At 59.1% G+C, this 17,427-nt stretch overlaps 2 long non-coding RNA genes across 2 annotated transcripts; one reads left to right on the top strand and one right to left on the bottom strand.

Moving 5' to 3' along the window:
- Positions 1-1,229: 1,229 nt before the first annotated feature.
- On the top strand, positions 1,230-3,899 carry LOC113920677. The gene is made up of 3 exons (XR_003519343.2): positions 1,230-1,676; positions 2,830-3,021; positions 3,214-3,899. It is a non-coding gene; the product is annotated as an uncharacterized LOC113920677 (long non-coding RNA).
- A 181-nt stretch (positions 3,900-4,080) lies between these two features.
- LOC113920678 lies at positions 4,081-9,703 on the bottom strand. Its single transcript, XR_003519344.1, has 3 exons — positions 9,551-9,703; positions 6,236-6,419; positions 4,081-4,205 (listed from the first exon to the last, which is right to left on the bottom strand). It is a non-coding gene; the product is annotated as an uncharacterized LOC113920678 (long non-coding RNA).
- Positions 9,704-17,427: the final 7,724 nt, after the last annotated feature.

A 17,427-nucleotide genomic window follows, 5' to 3' on the forward strand; every position in this document is an offset into this window, starting at 1 on the left:
GGTCCTAGAACTTTCTGTCTCTGTCCCCAGGACTGAGGACCCCTGCCCCTACCCCACCCCAGAGAAATGAGCTGAGCAAACCCCACCCAGCTGAACGGTGGGGTCTGTCCAGGAGCCCGAAGAGGAGTGCCCCCACCCCCCCAGGATCAAGAGTAGGGTGGGGCCTCTGGCCTTCCGACGGCACCTGCTCAGCCCTGTAGCCCAGAGCCTCACAAGATCTCAGGAGAGAGAGGGTGTGGGTCCCAGCCCCCCAGGCCACACAGGCTCAGCTCCAGGCAGGCAGCTCCGCCGCCCCAATTTCTGCAGCTCTAGAGGCAGCGGCTGCCCCAGGAATGAGCACACCCAGGGCCCAGCAGGGAGGGAGATGGGCCAGCGCAACTGACATGGGCAGCCCGTGCCCCCGCCCCCGGGGCTGTCCCCCCCTTCCAGAACAGGTGCCCTCACTCCGCAGGCACCCCCACCCCACCAGGGAACACAGAACTCCTGCCGCCCAGGGCAGGGCTAGGGCCACAAGCATGCGCTGGTGGGCAGATTTCATGAGAATACTGGGTTTTTTCTCTTATTTCTCCTTCTCTATCTCCTGCGCGCAGTGAGCAAGCAAGGGGCGAGGCGAGGAAGCAGAGATCTTTCACCTCGTCCTCACTGGCTAGAACACCTGCACACCACCTTTTCCCACGCTCAGGCGGTCAGGTAGGAGAGGGGACGGAGGGGCGGGGCCAGGGAGTGGGCGGGACCGGCTCGGGGGCGGGGCCAGGGAGAAGCCGGTCAGGGCTAGGGGCCAAGGGCCCCAGAGGCCGCCAGGGAGAAAGGCCCCGCCCCCTGCCCTGTGCCGGCCGGGACCCACCCATCCCCGCACAACTCCACTTCCCACAGCGTTCTCCGGCCCAGTCCCTTCCCAGGCCTGGGTCCTACCCTGGAGGGTCCCCACCTTGATGACCTGCGTCAGCGCAGGGTGCGGTGGTTGGCCGAGCCCGGCGCAAGACCAGGGGGCTGGGCTGCCGCGGCACTGGGGGCAGCTGCTAACAGGCCCCGGAGGGGGGGGGGCGGGCCGCCGCCAGGCAGCCCCCCCCCCCCCCCGCCCCGCCTCGGCGTCTGGAAAGATCGGTTACTTAATGGAGGCCTCAGCAAGAATCCCAGGGCCAGCAAAACCTCCCCTGCCTAGCTCAGGGCGGCGCTAGGGAAGGGACAGCTGCCTGGGGAGTCATCCCCCCACTCAGGCCTCAGGAGGGCACGGGGGAGTGGCCTCCCCCCACAGCTAGCGTGGGGGCTCCCAGCACACGCAGGCCTCGCAGGGCAGCCATGCCCATTGCAGGGCCGTGGGGCCATCCCGGGTGAGGGCTCCTCCCTGGCCCTGCCCGTCCAGCTGCAGTGGCCAGACGGGCTCAGTCAGCCCTCTGCCCACGGCCTGTGCCTTGTTTTCACTTCTTCAAAGTGAGCCCAGGAAATGCTGCCTGGCGTCCCTCCCTAATCCTCCTCTGTACAGCTTGAACCGCTGGGAGGGTTCCAGCCCGATGGCCTACATTCACTCCCTGAAGCCCCAGCTCCTGAGGAGCATCTAAAAATAGGGTGTGACCAGCTGGATGCGGACGGGTCCTTGGCACTGTCCGGAAAGAGGCCTGGGAGCTGCAGCTTGTCATCTGTTACCCACAGAAGCAGGAGAGAAGGACCTCGTCAAGGTGAGGACCCGCAGTAGACACCCCGAAATGCCAGCCCCGCTGGTGTCAGGCGGCCAGTTTTCCTCGTCTCCAAATGCCCTGTAGTGTGTCGGAGTCACCTTTGCAGTGGACTGAAGCACAGAGGCCGCACGCCTGCCGGGGCACATGCAGTGGCCCAGCAAGGGGTGGGCATGGCGGGTGGATGCCTGGCATTGCCCAGTGCCCAGGAGAATGGGGGCTCAGGGAGGTGATCCAGCTCTGCTGAGGGAGACGGACATCGCAGAGCAGGGCCAAGGAAGCAGGCTCCACCCGCATCACAGTGCCCCCCTGGGACCGCGCGGTTGGCACCCCGTGAGGCCTGGCGCCGCCCCTCTATTGTATCCAAACATCCTCCTGCAGGCCCTCCAGCCCAGGACGCTCACGGCTTCGCCAGTCCCCAAGGGACTCAGACGCCATTCCTCCTGCCAACCCCCACCCTGCCGCTGGAGGCTGTGAGCTCGAGCAGGGAACCGATTCTGGAGGGAAGGGGGTCCTGAGTATGGCATGGGAGAAAGACAATGCTAACGCTGAGGCCCTGAGCACCAACCTCCTTCCCAATGCCCACCCTGGACAGGCAGGGCAACAGGCGGCCCGGGCCCTGGCTGGAGTGGGGTCGGGGAAGCAGCCTGCCCAAGCCACCCCTCCAAGCCCCCAGAGAGGTGGGAGCAGCCGCAGGCTGGGGACTCAGGCGGCAGGCCTTCTCCAGAGCCACGATCAGCTGTGGGCAGAGGGGCAGGCAGGGGCTGGAGCGAGAGCTGGGTGTGGTGGCGGGCCAGCTGGGGCGACGCCAGCTCATCACTTAAAAGCTGAGTCACTCAGGGCGACCGTTCAACCTCTCTGAACCTCGTCTGTGGGATGCAGCTGACACTGCCTGCTGGCTTTCAGGATCGCGCAGGGACTAAAGGAGCCCCTTTGTGCAAAGCCCCACTCCCCCAGCAGCCCCCGGGGCCTCCCAGCACCCTTCCCAAGCAGGCTGCACCCACTCGTTCCTAGGAGTTTGGCTGCCCGTGCTCACACAGGGCTGGGAGGGGCACTTCCCCAGTGACAACACCAGCAGTGGTGTTCCGTTCCTCAGCACAGAACTCTGAGTGTACAGGACAGCAACGCCAAAACTTTTTTCCCAACCTCCCTGCAGCTCAAGGGACCCACAGGATGAAAGCACTAGAGGGCTTCCAGGAGAGCGCCTGAGAGAGGGCCGAGTCAGCTCAGAGCGTCCCCACTGCCCTGGCCTGTCCCCTTCCCCCAATCTGGAATACAGACGTGAAGGAGGGAGCCCCAGCAACCATTTTTAACCATGAGGCAGCCACGAGAATGGTGGAGTAGCAAGGTAAGAGGAGCCTGGGTCCCTGATGAGCTCTTGGAGCTGCCCTGTGGTCCCCAAATTTCTGCCGAAGAGAACCGCCAGAGTCAGAGCTCTGTCCCTGGCAACCATGTGCAATTTCTAATGGATGCACCTGCTGGGAAGCCCTGACCTAAGCCCTGGTGCTGCACCCACTTTTCACTTGTGTGTGTCATCCAGTTGCCACAGCACCCTACAAGGCGGATCTTACCAACCTCTGTCCAATGAGGAGAGTGAAGTCAGAGGGTCAGCGACCTGCTCAGAGAGCCACAGCGACAAGCAGCGCCAGGGTAGAACCCAGGTCTGTGGACTCCCAGGCACCCTCCTGGCCAAGGGCTCCCCAAGCACGTGAGAGGCAACAAGAGTCTTAGACACACAGGCGCCCCACACGACGAGGCTGGTGGCCAGTCTGAGGAGTGTGTGCGGCGTGAACGTCCGGGATAATAGTGGGGCTCGCCTCTGGGTGGCTGCGTGGGACTCTAGAGGCCTGTGTCCCCGTGAGAGGCCCGGCTCTCAAACCGCACCAGCACCCGTGGCACCTGGTATGCAGGCCGTGCTCCCCACGCGCTCATGGCCCTCTCGGAGCGCAGCACCAGGCTGCGCTCAGGACACAGGTGGCCGTGCCTCCCCTCCAGCATGTCATACCTCCTTTTTCTGATGATAAGTAAAATACAGGAAGGGGCGCCCGGGTGGTGCAGTCGGTGAAGCGTCCGACTCTTGGTTTCAGCTCAGGTCATGATTCCAGGGTCCTAGGAGCCAGCCCGCCCCGGGCTCCATGCTCATTGTCGGGGGGCCTGCTTGGGACCTTCTCCCTCCCTCTGCCGACCCCCCTCCGCGTGCTTGTGCTCAGGCGCATGCGCACACTCTCTCAAATAAATAAATCTTTTTTTTTTAAAGAAAATAAATACAGGAAATTTAGAAATTTCAAAAAACTTCTAATCACAGAAATCGCCATCCCTACAGTTTGCAATATCGGTAACGTTTCCAATTCCAAAACCAGCCCGTGGCGTTTTCCGCCGGGAGGCTGGGCGTTCCTCCCCGCGGTCCCCGCGTGGCCCCTCCCACCGGTGGGGTGAGGGGTGAACCGCCTGCTCCGGGGATGAAGACTGGCTCTCGCCCCACGGGTGGCAGTGGGCTCTCCGTCCCGCGGACGCGCTCTCGGAAAGGCACATCTGTAAAATGTGCAGGTTTGCAAATCAGACATCTCTGTCTCCAGTCCCATTCTTCGCTTTCATGCAGTGCTTTCCAAGTCCTTCCGGAAGTGCAAAATGTGTTATTTCACAAGTGACCACTAACACGTGTGAAGGCATGGAGGCACGGAAATGGCAGCAGACGCAGACCCACGTCCCAAGCCCCTGACGCAGGGCGCGGCGGGGCCGGAGCGGGACGGGCAGGCTCCCCATGCGTGCCGGGCTTGCCACCAGGGGAATCAGGCCCACGGGAGAACACGGCAGAGCCCCCACTCCCGCCCTCCGAGCATCCCACTCCAGCAAAGTGGTGACAGCCGCCACGGCCTCCGGCCCCACCAGGGACCCGGCCACCACACAGCCACCACACGGCCACAGGGCATGAACCAACTGCAGTGCCGTGCCCTTTCACTGGGCAGTGGCTTCAAGGGCAGTCTCGGTCCCCAGACGCCAGTCTGGAAGGCGAGAGGTGACCAGACCAGCGTGGATGGCCGCTCACAGCCATCGGGGGACAGCCCCTCGCCCAGCCTCTATTCAGATGTGCAGTCCTGGAAGCCTGCACCCGGGGTCTTGTCTCTCTAGAGCCGGGCACCAGGCAGGGGTGGGCAGCCCTTCCCGAGATGCCCCGGTCCCTGGTACAGGGCAGGCTGTGTGACCACCGGGACGGCCGACTCCTGGACCGGGAAAAAAGGGAAGGCCTGAGGGAAGGACCAGGGGCTCTGTCCCTTCAGGCAAGGCCAGGAGGGCACCAGACCAGCAGCTGGAGACCCCCAACCCCAGCCCCCTGCCTGCACTCCACACAAGACTTCCCTTCTCTGGCCCCGGTCTTTCCCTCTGAGGACTGAGGGTGGTGGGTGGAGGGGTTCAAGATCAAAGGAGAGAAGTGTGTGAACTGGAAGAGGGGGAGCCTGAGGCCAGGAGGCAGCAGGAGGCCCTGCCCTGGGCCCTTGCAGCTGCGGCACCCACGCCCCTGCCCTCGGGCCCCACAACCCAGAAGGTGGGGCTGTCATGCCTGCCCAGACAGGGCCCAGCCCAGCCAGGACCTAGGATGCAGACATCAAAGGAGCCAGGCTGTGGGCAAACGGAGTCAGGCTGGAGCGTGAGGCCCTGCTTCTGTGCAAATGTTTGCTGGTTGCCAGATAAAGCGCCTGCCCCCAAGGAGAGGGGTGACCCTGTCCCCCAGGAGCCAGGCCCCCCAGCTCCACATCCTGGCCGGAGCCCCTGCCTGGGCCCAGAGGAGGCACACAGACCCTCTCCCGGGGGAGGGGGTAGTTTGACAGCCTGGCTTCTGAACACACCCGCTCAGGAGCACGCACGGGCCCAAAAGTGCATGTTTTGGGGAGTGGCCAGGGAGACTGTGCACCTGCCTCAGGGCCCCCATGTGTGGAGACGTGGAAGCCCCCAGCCCTGACCGTGCTGGGGTCGCACACACACGGACAGTTACAGGTGGTACACACAGGTGGTACCGTCATGCTCCACAGACTGCAGCTTCCAAGCGTCTTTGAGACCCCTGCCCACGGCCCCTCCCTGACACTGGGACCTGACACTGGGCCGGGGTCTCTGGACAGGGCCATCCCCTGCAATCTGGACGTCCCCTGTCCCACCTGGCAGGAAGCTCACCAGGGGCTCTGAAAGAGCTGCGGAGGGACACCCAGAGGGGGGCAGAGGCATGGACAACGACGCATTCCAGCACCGCCGTCCAGCCCCGAGCCCCCAGGACGCCCCGGCCTGGAAGCTGAACGTCACCTGCCTTTGGCCCGGCAATCTCAGCCCCAGAGCGTCCCCACCGGACAGCAGCACTCATGTCCCCCCTGCAGGGGCGAGAGTGTCCTCAGCAGTGATGTTGGTGACAGCCCTGAGGGCAACACAATCGTGCCCCTGAGACCACCACACCGAACGCCCCAGAACCGGCAACACAGGCCCCCTAACGCAGAGAGGGCCTTTGCAGGTGGGGCCAAGTGGAGGATCCCGATATGGGCCATCGTCCTGGTTTTCTGGGGGCCCAGTGTCATCACCTGGGTCCTTATACGCGGGAAGCCAGAGGGTCAGTGAAGGAGATGCATCAGCAGAGCAGAGGGGGCCTGATGGGGCCACGAGCCTCCGGAAGCTGGAAAAGGCCGGGAGAGGGGTTCTCCTCCGGAGCCTCTGGAAGGAGCCGGCCCTGCTGACACCTTGATTTTGGAGGTCTGACCTCCGGAGCTGGAAGAATAAAATTGTATTGTTTTAAGCCATTAATTCAGGGCTGACTTCTCAGTGCAGCCACGGGAAACCCCCACAGCCCAAACGGAGCCCCTGCCAGGTGCCGGAGGAGGAGACGCAGAGCATGGTCTTTCACGCGGGGCTGGAGCTTCCCCCTAAGTGAGCCCAACCCAGGCAGCGCCCGCCTCTCTGGGGCCAAGCACCAGGGCCCAGAAAAGGACTCGGTTGTGTCCGGCCTCCCGATCTGGGTGCTGGTTTCAGGGATGCGCCCTGCTTGTGAAAACTCGCCCCACAATGTCCGGGCTACATCTCACACTTCAGTAAAAATGAGAGCGAGATGCAGGGAGGCCAGAGAGGGCCCTGGGTGGGAAGCTGGGGAGGGGGCAGCGGGGTTCCCGACCACCCCAGGAGGCTGACCACACACTTGAAGTTGGGACACAGCCCAGCTAGCAAGGAGGTGTCCCTGATGGTGGGCACGGGACCCCACTCTGTGCCTCCACCTATCAGCTCCACCCAGCCGCCCAGGGACATCAGGGGTCTCCAGCTCCACCTCATCAGGGACCCTGAGGCACAGGCCGGTGGCACAGTCATGGACAGGGAGCTGGGACCATCTCCCTGCCCCCTCCCTCCCAGAAGCCACCCTGGGCCCAGGCACTGAACCATGGCGGGGGCCCGTCAGGCAGAGGCTCCCCTGGCGGAAGCAGATTCTACCCAGCCCACAGGATGCCCCAGGCCCTCTCGGCCCTGACGTCCCTGCCCACAGACTCTGGCCCCAGGGATGTACCCCTGTATCTGCCCAGAGGTCCCTGCCTATCCCCCGCCCCAGGCAGAGTCCAGGGGGCTGGGCTCCGTGAGCCCCCAGCGTGGGGTTCCCGTTCTCCTCTCGTCAAACTCATGGCCGCCGTGGACCTCCTGTGTCCCCTGCCTGCCCCCCCAGCCCCCAGCTCAGGGTCCTGCCCTCGGGCCCCCAGCCGCTGGCGAGCCATCTCCCTCTCTGCCCTCTGGTTCTTGATGATTCCTTTCTGCTACGTGTCCCCACTGGGCAGGCAGGGGAACAGAGGGACTCCTGTCACAACCAGGGTCCCCACCCTCCCTGTCCTCTGGCCCAGGGGAGCTTGACTCTAGAGCCTTTCTGCAAAGCTGGGGACCCCCTGGCTGGGCCCAGAGCTCCAGCTGCCCACCTGGGTGACCTCGCCAGGAGCCTTCAGACTCCACACTCCCTCATGCCCCCACCAACTGTGACCTTCCCCTCTTCTGGAACCCCCACCCCCCAGCCAAGGCCTCAGTGTGGCGTCCTCACGCCCAGCCGGGCCCACCATCAACTCTCCTTTATGACCTCTTCTCCTGCCCACCCGTGGGCTCCTCACAGCCTCCCTGCAGGCCTCTCTGCTCACACAGCAGCCCCCCAGCCTCAACCACTGTCCTGCGTCGGCTCGGGATCCCCGCCTCCTTCACGGCCGCCCCAGTGCCTGGTCCCCTGGGAGATGTGAGTTCTGGACACTGGCCCGGATGCTGTGCACGTGCCCTGGGGGGAGGGCAGGTCAGGGGCAGAAATCCCCCCCCGGGGGGGGCAGAGCTTGGAGGGGTGGGGGGGCGGGGAGGACACAGAACTGGGAGGTGCAAATACTGGCTGAGAGCAGATGCGAGCATCCGGGACAGAACTGTGGGAGAAAATGAGTCCTGCTGTGATTTCCTTTGTTTGTTATTAAGTTCTTTCTACAATGTGGAGCCTTCACACGTGTGGTGCATCCTGGGGGCTCGGGAGCGGTGCGTTGACCTGAAATGACTGCTCAGTGCACTGTTTTCAAATGAGAGTTTGAAAGTTCCGCCCCACACACAAAGTCAAGGAGACCCTGCATAACAGAAGTGAGATGTGGAAACAATCCAACATATCAAAGACTCGCACCTTCAAGAGCAGATTTACAAAATGTTGCATTAATCTCTGATGTGATCTTGTACTATGAAACTGCTCTTTTCTATCAGATCCTGTGTTTTATGTCTTAACAAGGTAACCAAGATTCAAACTGGCTGCGCACAGTTACTGACGTTTGCTGTTCCAGCCACGGAAGGGAGCCACTGGGTCCTGAGCTGGGGGGACGGCCCTGGAGGACTGAAATCCAACAGCATCAGGTCCTCCTGGGGACCCAAGATTCACACAATTTCCCCTCCGGCAGGCAGCAGGGCCCGTCGCAGAAAATGCCCAACATTTTTACAAAGTCCTAAGGACTCGGTGGGGGCGGGGGTGGCAGTGTGGAAGGCCCAGGAGTCCAGACACAAGGGGCAGCATGCCCTTGGGGGCCACGCCTGCCCCAGGCCTGGCTGAATCCTGGGGGCAGCACAGGAGGCTTGGGGCCCTCTGTAACTCAGGGCACATAGCGGCTGGGGTCTGCGGGAACAGGTAGACCAGGAGAAACCACCCATGCCCCCAATTCTGCCTGATGCCCGGCAGGTGTCCCAGCGGTGGGGACATGGACCCACCTGCGCTTGGGGCACTGAGGATGAGGGCGGGGTGGCTGCCTTGGGGAGCGGGGGTGGGGGGCATATAAAGCCTGCACTGAAGACCATGGCGGGGAGTGGTGCAGGAGGCCCAGCTCGGCTGTCTTTTGTCTGGGGCTTAGGGAATACCCAGGCTAAAAGGTCAAATGCACTGTGGTTATGTAACGTTTTCGCATCCGGGGCAGGGGGGTGAAGGAAACTCTCCCGTTAGTCTACAATTACTCCAAAATAAAGAGTTTTCAAAAACCAACAGAGGTGAGGAGCAGCTTACTCAGCTGTGCCCTTTGTGCATCCTCTAGCGTGGGGAAGGGACTGGACCAGCCCCGCAAACGGTCCCCTGCTGCTCCACCTTGACCTCCAGCCTAAGAACAGCCAGCACCAAGTAACAACTGGAGAACACTCGCAACCCAGCTCAGACAGACGCCCCGACAGGCACAGAGCTCCCGTGCGCACAGAGGGTCCAGCCCTCCCACGAAGGAAACACGACAGCCCTGGAACAGGGGGACCCTTCGCTCCGCTCCCGAGGAAAGAACTGGACAAAACCGCTCAGCGGCCGCCCCGACACGCTGCCCGGAATGAACTGTTATGTGGACGGACCGCGTAGCCAAGGATCCGGGGAGGCGAAGGCCGCCCACCTTTAGTGAGGGGGTATCCGTCGGTGAAAGCCCCCAGCGGGGGAATTTAGTCACCCCCTCCTTGTCAGGAAGGACCCTTCAGCTGGACCTCAACACCTGAGAAATGACTTGAGGACAAGACCGGGAGCAGCCATGTGTCCATCAGGACTGACGGGTCCGAGAACGCAAGCGCGTGTGCGGGGGCGCGCGCACGGACACGCGGAGGGACTTAGGGAATCGAGAAAAGCACAAGGCTCTTACGTTAAAAAGCCCTGGGTAGAACAGTGTGAAGAGCGCGCCCCCTTTGTGACCGCAGAGAGGGGTGGAACAGTACACGGGCGTACGCACGGGCAAGCGGCATGTCCAGTTACTGTGGCTCTAGATCTGCAAACGCGCGACATCCCCTCCCAGAGCCTTCCCTGCAAACCACAGGGGGCCGCCGGGGCAGGAAGGAGATGCTGCTCTGTACAGCCCTTAGCATCTCTGAATTCTGACCCAGGGATTTACTATTTGCTCGGAAACCTCCTGAAGTCGTCGGCAGCTGCTGCTGGGGAGGCCGGGACTCCAACTCGAGAGTCCTTCAGAGTTCCGCAGCACGTAGCACAGAGCAGGCGTCACTAATGCCCAATGAATGAATGAATGAGAGGCCTCACCCTGAAGGTGCGCACCGCAAGGCTTCTGCAGCTTTGTCTTACCCCCACCCCCAGGATAGCTGTGGTGGCCACGGGCTTTGGTGTCCAGTGCAAACGGAGCCCCAGGAAGGGACCTCTGCACCGGGAGACGTTCTCCAGACACCTCCCAGGGCTTGTGTGCACCTCCACCTGTCCCTTTCCCTCTCTGCTCAGCCCATCACTGTGTTCTCATCAGGGTGGCTGCCCCCCAGTGTCGGGGGGGTGAGCGTCCCAGTCCGCTCTCGGGCAGTGCCCGCCAGACCCTCCCCCCATCCTGAGGTCCAGGTGAGCAGAGACACCTACAGAGGGGTCCCCAGAGCTCTGGAGCCAGGATGTTATGTGTCCACTCAGCTAAGCCGTAGTAGACCCCAGGGACTCAACCAAACGCTAATCTAGGAGTTGCTGGAAAGGCATTTTATAAATGGGGTGAGCATCCACAGTCAGCTGACCTCGCTAACGGAGATGACCCCCCCGGCAGGATGGGCTTCCAAAACTCTCCTAGTATATGTGTAAATGTGTTCCTGGCTCCACCTCTCGGAGCCCTAAGGGACACAGTGGGCTGGAAGGCTGCAGTGTGGGGGGCCCCTTCCCTGCTCCACCCCAAGGAGCTTCAGGCTGGTCCATTTTTTAGATCAAGGTGGGGTCCATGTAAGTTATTCTTTCAATTAAGTGTTCTCTGCTAAAAATAAAGTTTGCAAACCACTGATGGAGCCAAGCCTCATCAATGCCCAGAAGGAGGCACTGCGGCGGAGGGAAGAGGAAGCCCAGTTGGTCAAGGGCAAAGCCAGGGGAAGCCGGGGCGCTGCACCAGCCCCCAGCCCCCAGCCCCCAGCCCCCAGCCTCCTGTGTGGCTGCAGCTCAGCCTGTCCCTGTCCCCGTTGACCACGTGGGGATGGAGCTGGCCTACACTGCAGGCAGGGGTGGGACAGAGACTTGGCAGGGAGCCCCCTGCAGCCATGCCTGGCAGCCCAGTTCCACTCCTGCATCCATCCCTGGCAGGCAGCCCCAGCTCTGTCATCAATCACCCAGAGTGGATGGAGCCTCACTCCTGGAAGATTCCAGAACAATCTGCTTCCACAGTTCCCTTTCCTTCTCACGAAGTGGGGGAGCGGGCTGGGGTCAGGAAGCCAGTGGCCTCTTCTTTCTCTGACCTGCAGCGACTTGGGGTGGGGCTCCAGGTCGTTTTCCTGAGGCTGAGCCCCCACACTCACCCCCAGTCGTGCATTTGGGACCCTCAGGGGAAGGGTTAGCTGTGGTGACCCCGAGGACTTGGGGGATGCTGCCTGCCTGCTGTAGTGATGCGGAACTGGGCACTCTGTGGGCAGCGCTAGAAGACAGGCCAACACCATAGCAGAGACCTCAGGTGCTCTGGAGCCCCCAGCATGCATGCCCTGAGGGGTCTGCGCTCGCTTCCAGGGAATCCAGCGAAGGGCGGCCCTCAGAACTGGCTTAGGTGACCTGGAGTGAGCCAGGGAACTGCGCAGTCTGGGGGCTGCAGAAGAAGCTAGGCTGGTCTCCTACAGCAAACGCCCCCACCACCACCGCCAGGCGCCCCGGGGCAGGCTTAGAGAGTGAATTTGGCCTTGCCCTAACCGAGGTCTGCCCTCAGCTTCTGGGAGGTGCTCTCCGAAACCTTGGAACACCCAGCCTGGTAGGAGTGCCTTTGTTTACCTGGGGCCTCAAGCATGCCGAACAGTGATCATGCACTTTCGGGCGGGGGTCTTCGGGTCATGGGGTATCAGCTGACTTCAAAAAGAGCTGGAGACTGAGGTCAGCTGCTTGCACAATCAGTCAATCGATCAATGAATCATGCCTGTGCAATGAGGCATTGGAGCCCCAGTAAAGACTCAGGACAGGGGCGCCCCCCCCAAGTGCTCCGTGTACACCGACCACATTCGACGCTGGGAGGGCAGGCCGTGCCGACTCCGTGGGCGCGGACAGGGAAGCTTCTCCTGCAGTGTGTCCTGAGCTTCTGCTCCGCGCTCCTCCCCAGGGCTGCTCCTTTCCCTGAGCGTGATCGCTCTGGTGGGTTCTGAGCATCTTTCCAGTGAATCATAGGACTTGCGGGTGGTCTTGGGGGCCACAAACTTGCCCCTGGTGTCAGAGTGAGGGCTTCTTGTGTGGACTGTTCCCTCCAACCTATATCCGGTGAACCCTGGGCCTTGCCCACCCCCCGGGCCCCCACCTGGGACAACCCCAGATGTCTGGGGGGCTGGGATCATCCACTTGCTCCTTTGAGTGCACACAACTGTGTTCTCGGGCTGGGGGCAAGTGGGAGAGGGCATCTGGGAACATCTAACTGAGCACTGGCCACTGCCCTCCGGGACCGCGCTTTCTTTGCTGGAGAACAGCTCTGGGCAGGCGCTGGGGTGGAGCCCTACCTCTGCCCCCTCCCAGGACCACACTGCGGCCACACTGGGGGACCGGCCCACGGCTCCACCTCCACCCAGTGGCCAGGCTCGGCTTCAGGGACATCTGCCCAGACCTTGAATTTCAAGCAAAATCAAAGGCTTTTTAGAGTCTGGGCAAAAAAATCTTGTGATTTTTTTTTTTTTTTCAAATAGTTTGGGCTTGGCAAGTCCCAAGTTATGCTGTGCCAAGCGCTCCTTCCTCCTATAATTTAAAGAAGAAAAAAAAAAAAAAACACTGTACATTTCAAGGGAAACCGGTCTGCGTGCTGCTGATCCCACCACAGTCATCAGACTCACGGCTTGGAGAATCTACTCCGTGTCGAACAGCCTCCCGGAGCCTCCTCCCCAGCTTGGTGACTTCCTATTTTATTTTATTTTATTTTCATCTGTCAATGAGGTGCTGCCCCTGCAGGGAGTCAGGAGCCAGCCCAGGCTGCAGGTGGCCAGGTGGGGCTTGCCAAGAACCCCTGCCCAGGGCCGGTACCCGGGGAACCCAGCCACACCCCAGCCTGCACGGGGATCCTGGGCTCTGAGGCCTGCCCCCACCCTGCCGTCCACTGCAGAGGTCAGGAATCCATCAGCCACTTGCCTGAGCCCCCCCAGTGTGCCGGGACAGAGACATGGAACAGCCGACACCCCCCCCACACAGGCTCCGCTCGGTATTTTGGGGACACTTAGGGAGGGGCTGCCCTACTTCTGTGAGGATTGAGGAGGGAGCATGAAGAAGGCCTTGGGGTCACGGCCAATGCTGGACCAGAGTCTTGTTTCATGAGAAGTCCCCCAGAAAATGGGGTGAAGGATGAAGGATAGAGGATTGTCTCCTGCGTGAGCAGACTCTGGAAGGGCCAAGCCCCCTGGCTGGGCTCTCAGGACATGCAGGCAGGAGCCCCAAGAGGCAGACACCTGGCCAGGAGCTTACAAGTCTCCTCCCTGAGGTTCCACGTCCTGCATTAGTGTGTTTTCTGTGGACTTCAGTAGAGGATGGACTGGTCCTTGCAGGGCCCCATGCCATCTGCAAATGGGCCCAACATCCCTGTATCACGACAAGGCACCAGGCCTGTTTACGGGGCAAGGAGCCAAGCAGCCACAACTTGGAGCAGCAGTTTCTGCTCCGATTAAGGGGTGAGTGTCCTCATACCCTCCATGTGCCCCATCCTGCGGATCTACCCAGGGAGCAGAAGCCTGCAGGCACACCAAACCCCAAAAGCTGTGCCCAAAACAGCACCCAGGCCTCAAGAGGGGGGCCATCTCACGTAGTTGTGCTCCTGCAACTACTTCCCAGGGACCGATTGTATAAAGATGGGGGAGGAGGGGCTGCAGGCCCCGGGTCAGGAGCCCTCCCCCTGAGCAGGGGGAGGATGTGGAATCCCAGCTGGAGACCCCCACCCATTTCCAGGTGACCCTGGGCAAGGCCAGGCCTCCAGGCTCCCCGCGGCAGGACGGTGCTGTCAAGAGCATGCACGGTGCTGACTGAGGCTAAGAGGCCACGGGAAGCCCAGAGAGAGGACAGGAGGCAGCCGGCTCCACAGAGAACTTGCCAGACTGCAGGACATAGAGCACCAACAGCCTGCTACGGTAGGCCAGGCCGACAGGGGCCGTCGGTCACACCCTGGCCAAACAGCAGTCAGGGAGAGCTAGGGGACGGTGCCACTGACGCCCACTGGGTCCCTCCCACCCACAGACACAGGGACATGGATAACTGCCCCGAGCCTGGGGGAGGCCCCCCCTCGAGCAGAAGTCAGCCAGACCATCAGAACTGAAGGGCTGGGGGCTGACTGTAGCAAACCACGGTCAGGACGCTGTTAAAGATGCTTCCATTTGGGGGCACCTGGGTGGCTCATCGGTTAAGCGTCTGACTTTGTCTCAGATCATGATTTCAGGGTCCTAGGATCGAGTCCTGCATCGGGCTCTCTGCTCAGCAGGGAGCCTGCTTCTCCCTCTCCCGCTCCCCCTGCTTGTGCATGCTTTGTCTCTGTCTGTCAAATAAATAAACAACTAAATCTTAAAAAAAAAAAAAAAAAGATGCTTCCATTTCAAGTCAGGTTCAATCCTGGAGTGCAGGGATGGTTCAGCATCAGTGACTCTAGGAATATAATTCACAGCAGTGAGAAGAGAGAAGGGAAATGATGCGATCATCAAAACAGATGCAGAAAACCTCCATGTCCTTCCCTACAAAAATTTATAAAAACAAACCTCTTAGCAAGTAAAGCACAGAGGAAAACCTCCCTAACTTGATAAAGATTTCTTCTAGAAACCTTCCGCCGACATCATGATGAGAGGTAGAACTTTAAAAAGAAGTCAGGAAGAAAATAACAAGTGCCTTCATGATTGTCAATATTTTAAAATATTTCATCATCCACCAATATTTTACTGGAGATCCCAGTCGAGATAATAATATGTTAAAAAAAAGAAAGAAAAGACAGAAATATTTGGAAATTAAAACGTCAAGTTCTGACTAATTGTAGGTGCTACCAAGAAATCAGAAGACAGGGCGCCTGGGTGGCTCAGTTGGTTAAGCGGCTGCCTTCGGCTCAGGTCACGATCCCGGAGTCCTGGGATCGAGTCCCACATCGGGCTCCCTGCTCAGTGGGGAGCCTGCTTCTCCCTCTGACCCTCCCCCCTCTCATGCTCTCTCTCTCTCTCTCTCTCTCTCTCAAATAAATAAATAAATAAATAAATAAATAAATAAAATCTTAAAAAAGAACGAAAGAAAGAAATCCTTGTTAAAAAAAAAAGAAAGAAAGAAATCAGAAGACAGTCAACTGAAATCCTATTAGAACTAGTCAGATAATCGGGGTGCCCAGCTGGCTGAGTCCACGGAGCCAGCGCTTCCTGATCTTGGGGCCGTGAGTTAGAATCCCATGGTGGGCGTGAAGCCGACTTAAACAAAAAAAAAAAGAATTAGTTGGGTGATCTAGTCAGATTGTGAGTCAGATTGGAAGATCTGTGTTCCACAGTCACGACCTGTCCTGAACACAGCAACAACCCATGGAAATACATTGTCAAAAATACTGCTCCTAACAGCCAAAAATGTCTAAAAATAAACCCCAAAATTTAAAAGTCTGGTGAGGAAAAGTATAAAACTTTACTGAAAAGCAATAAAAAGGTGAATAAAAAGAAAAATTTGAAATATATAGAATTCTCAATTTTGAGGGAAAGAGAAATCGGTTCTCCTAAGCACTTATCTACAAATTCAGGGCAATTCTCATCTGTTATTTATGGGGTTTGACAGGTTAGATCCAAAGTTCTTGTGGAGAACATCTGAACGAATAGGCAAGAAATTTTCAAAGCTAAGAAATAGACGTCCTGTAAAACTACCGTGTTCAAGTCAGTGTGGCCTCAGCCCAGACAGAAATATACAGAAATATCAGAGGATAAGAGCCCAGAAATAGATCTGTGTATGTTGGAATCGTATTTCCTGGCATTTCATCAGTGGAGCGGCGGGGAGGTCTGCAGCACAGATTCCAGGCAAGAGCCCGATCTTTAATCCATAAAGAGTGCCTCCAAAATCAATATGACAAAGACCAACAATGAAGGTGAGAAATGGCAGCATGCTTGAGTAGACGGGCCACGAGTTGGAGAAAACACGCTCTGCGTCCCCATCCTCAGGGAGCACACACACACAGAGAACTCCCGAGGCAGCACCTCTCACCCCCAGGTGGGCAAACAATGAGCACCTACGGGAACAGGTGCTTCCCTGACCTGGTCCCTTTGGAAGCCAGCTGGGCCGTATCTACTGAAAATATTAAGATGCACATCCCACAGCTCAGCGGATGTGTTTCGGAGTATCTATCCTATAGAAACAGTGGCATGTGCTCACAGAAAGCCCCCCGTGTGGCTTTAATGTCATTTTGTTTGAAATATCAACACTCTAGAGCAGAGGCCTGGTTTCACGATGGGAAAATGCAGCCATTTTGCAGAATGTAGGCAACGCATTGCAAATAACCAAGGCGATCTGTAGGTACAAATGCAGAAAGACCACCGGGACTTTTGGTGTAGTTAAAAAAAAAAAAAACAAAAAAAGCTGCACGACAATATGCCTGATCATCCTGAACAGATGTGCCCACGTCAGAACCCAGAGAGAGTTCTAGAAAGGCATGCCTGCAGTGTTAACCTCAGTCACTCTGGACGGAGGGTGTGATTTGAAAGTGTGAACAGGGACTTTCTTTTTGTTTTTATTATTCATACACTTCTGAATTTGGAATTTTGTTTTAACAATCACACAAACATGCATTACTAGAGTTTGGGGTTTTGTTGGGTTTTTTTAGGATTTTAGAAAACTTTAAATTCTGGTTTGTTGGTCACACACACCAGAGGTGGCCGAGAGCAGCCGTCTTCAGCCACTTTGGCCTCCTCCTCCCCCAGACCCCCACCCTCTCCGACAGGGGCTGCAGCCAGTGCTCCCCGTCCCTGCTGAACCCGATGAGGGGACAGCCGCACTGCGGGTTCAGATCGGGCGTGTTAACATGGCAGCCCCAGGGTTCCAAGCCCTCCGGCTAATCTCTACGTGTGACGTCACTGCAGGGGTCACTCTGGGTGTTTCTAAGCACTGGAGGGGGGCATGGCCAGCAGGTGAGGTCTCTGTGTGTTGTGCACCCCACAATTAAATTGCAATGCCCAATTCCAGAGGGCTTGAGGGTGCAGCTGTAGAATTGGGCGTTTGTCGAGAATAGCACCTTCTGGAAACTCTGCAGGCAAGGTGGGAAGGAGCCTGAGGCCAGATGAAGTGGGCCCGGGGCCGGGGTCTTCCTGAGGCAATGAGAGGAACAGAAAGCACGCTGGCTGGTGACCCACTTCTCCGTTAGAAGCGGCACAC

This window comes from Zalophus californianus, chromosome 3 (assembly GCF_009762305.2).
Source record: "Zalophus californianus isolate mZalCal1 chromosome 3, mZalCal1.pri.v2, whole genome shotgun sequence".
In the NCBI taxonomy this organism is placed as follows: domain Eukaryota; kingdom Metazoa; phylum Chordata; class Mammalia; order Carnivora; family Otariidae; genus Zalophus; species Zalophus californianus.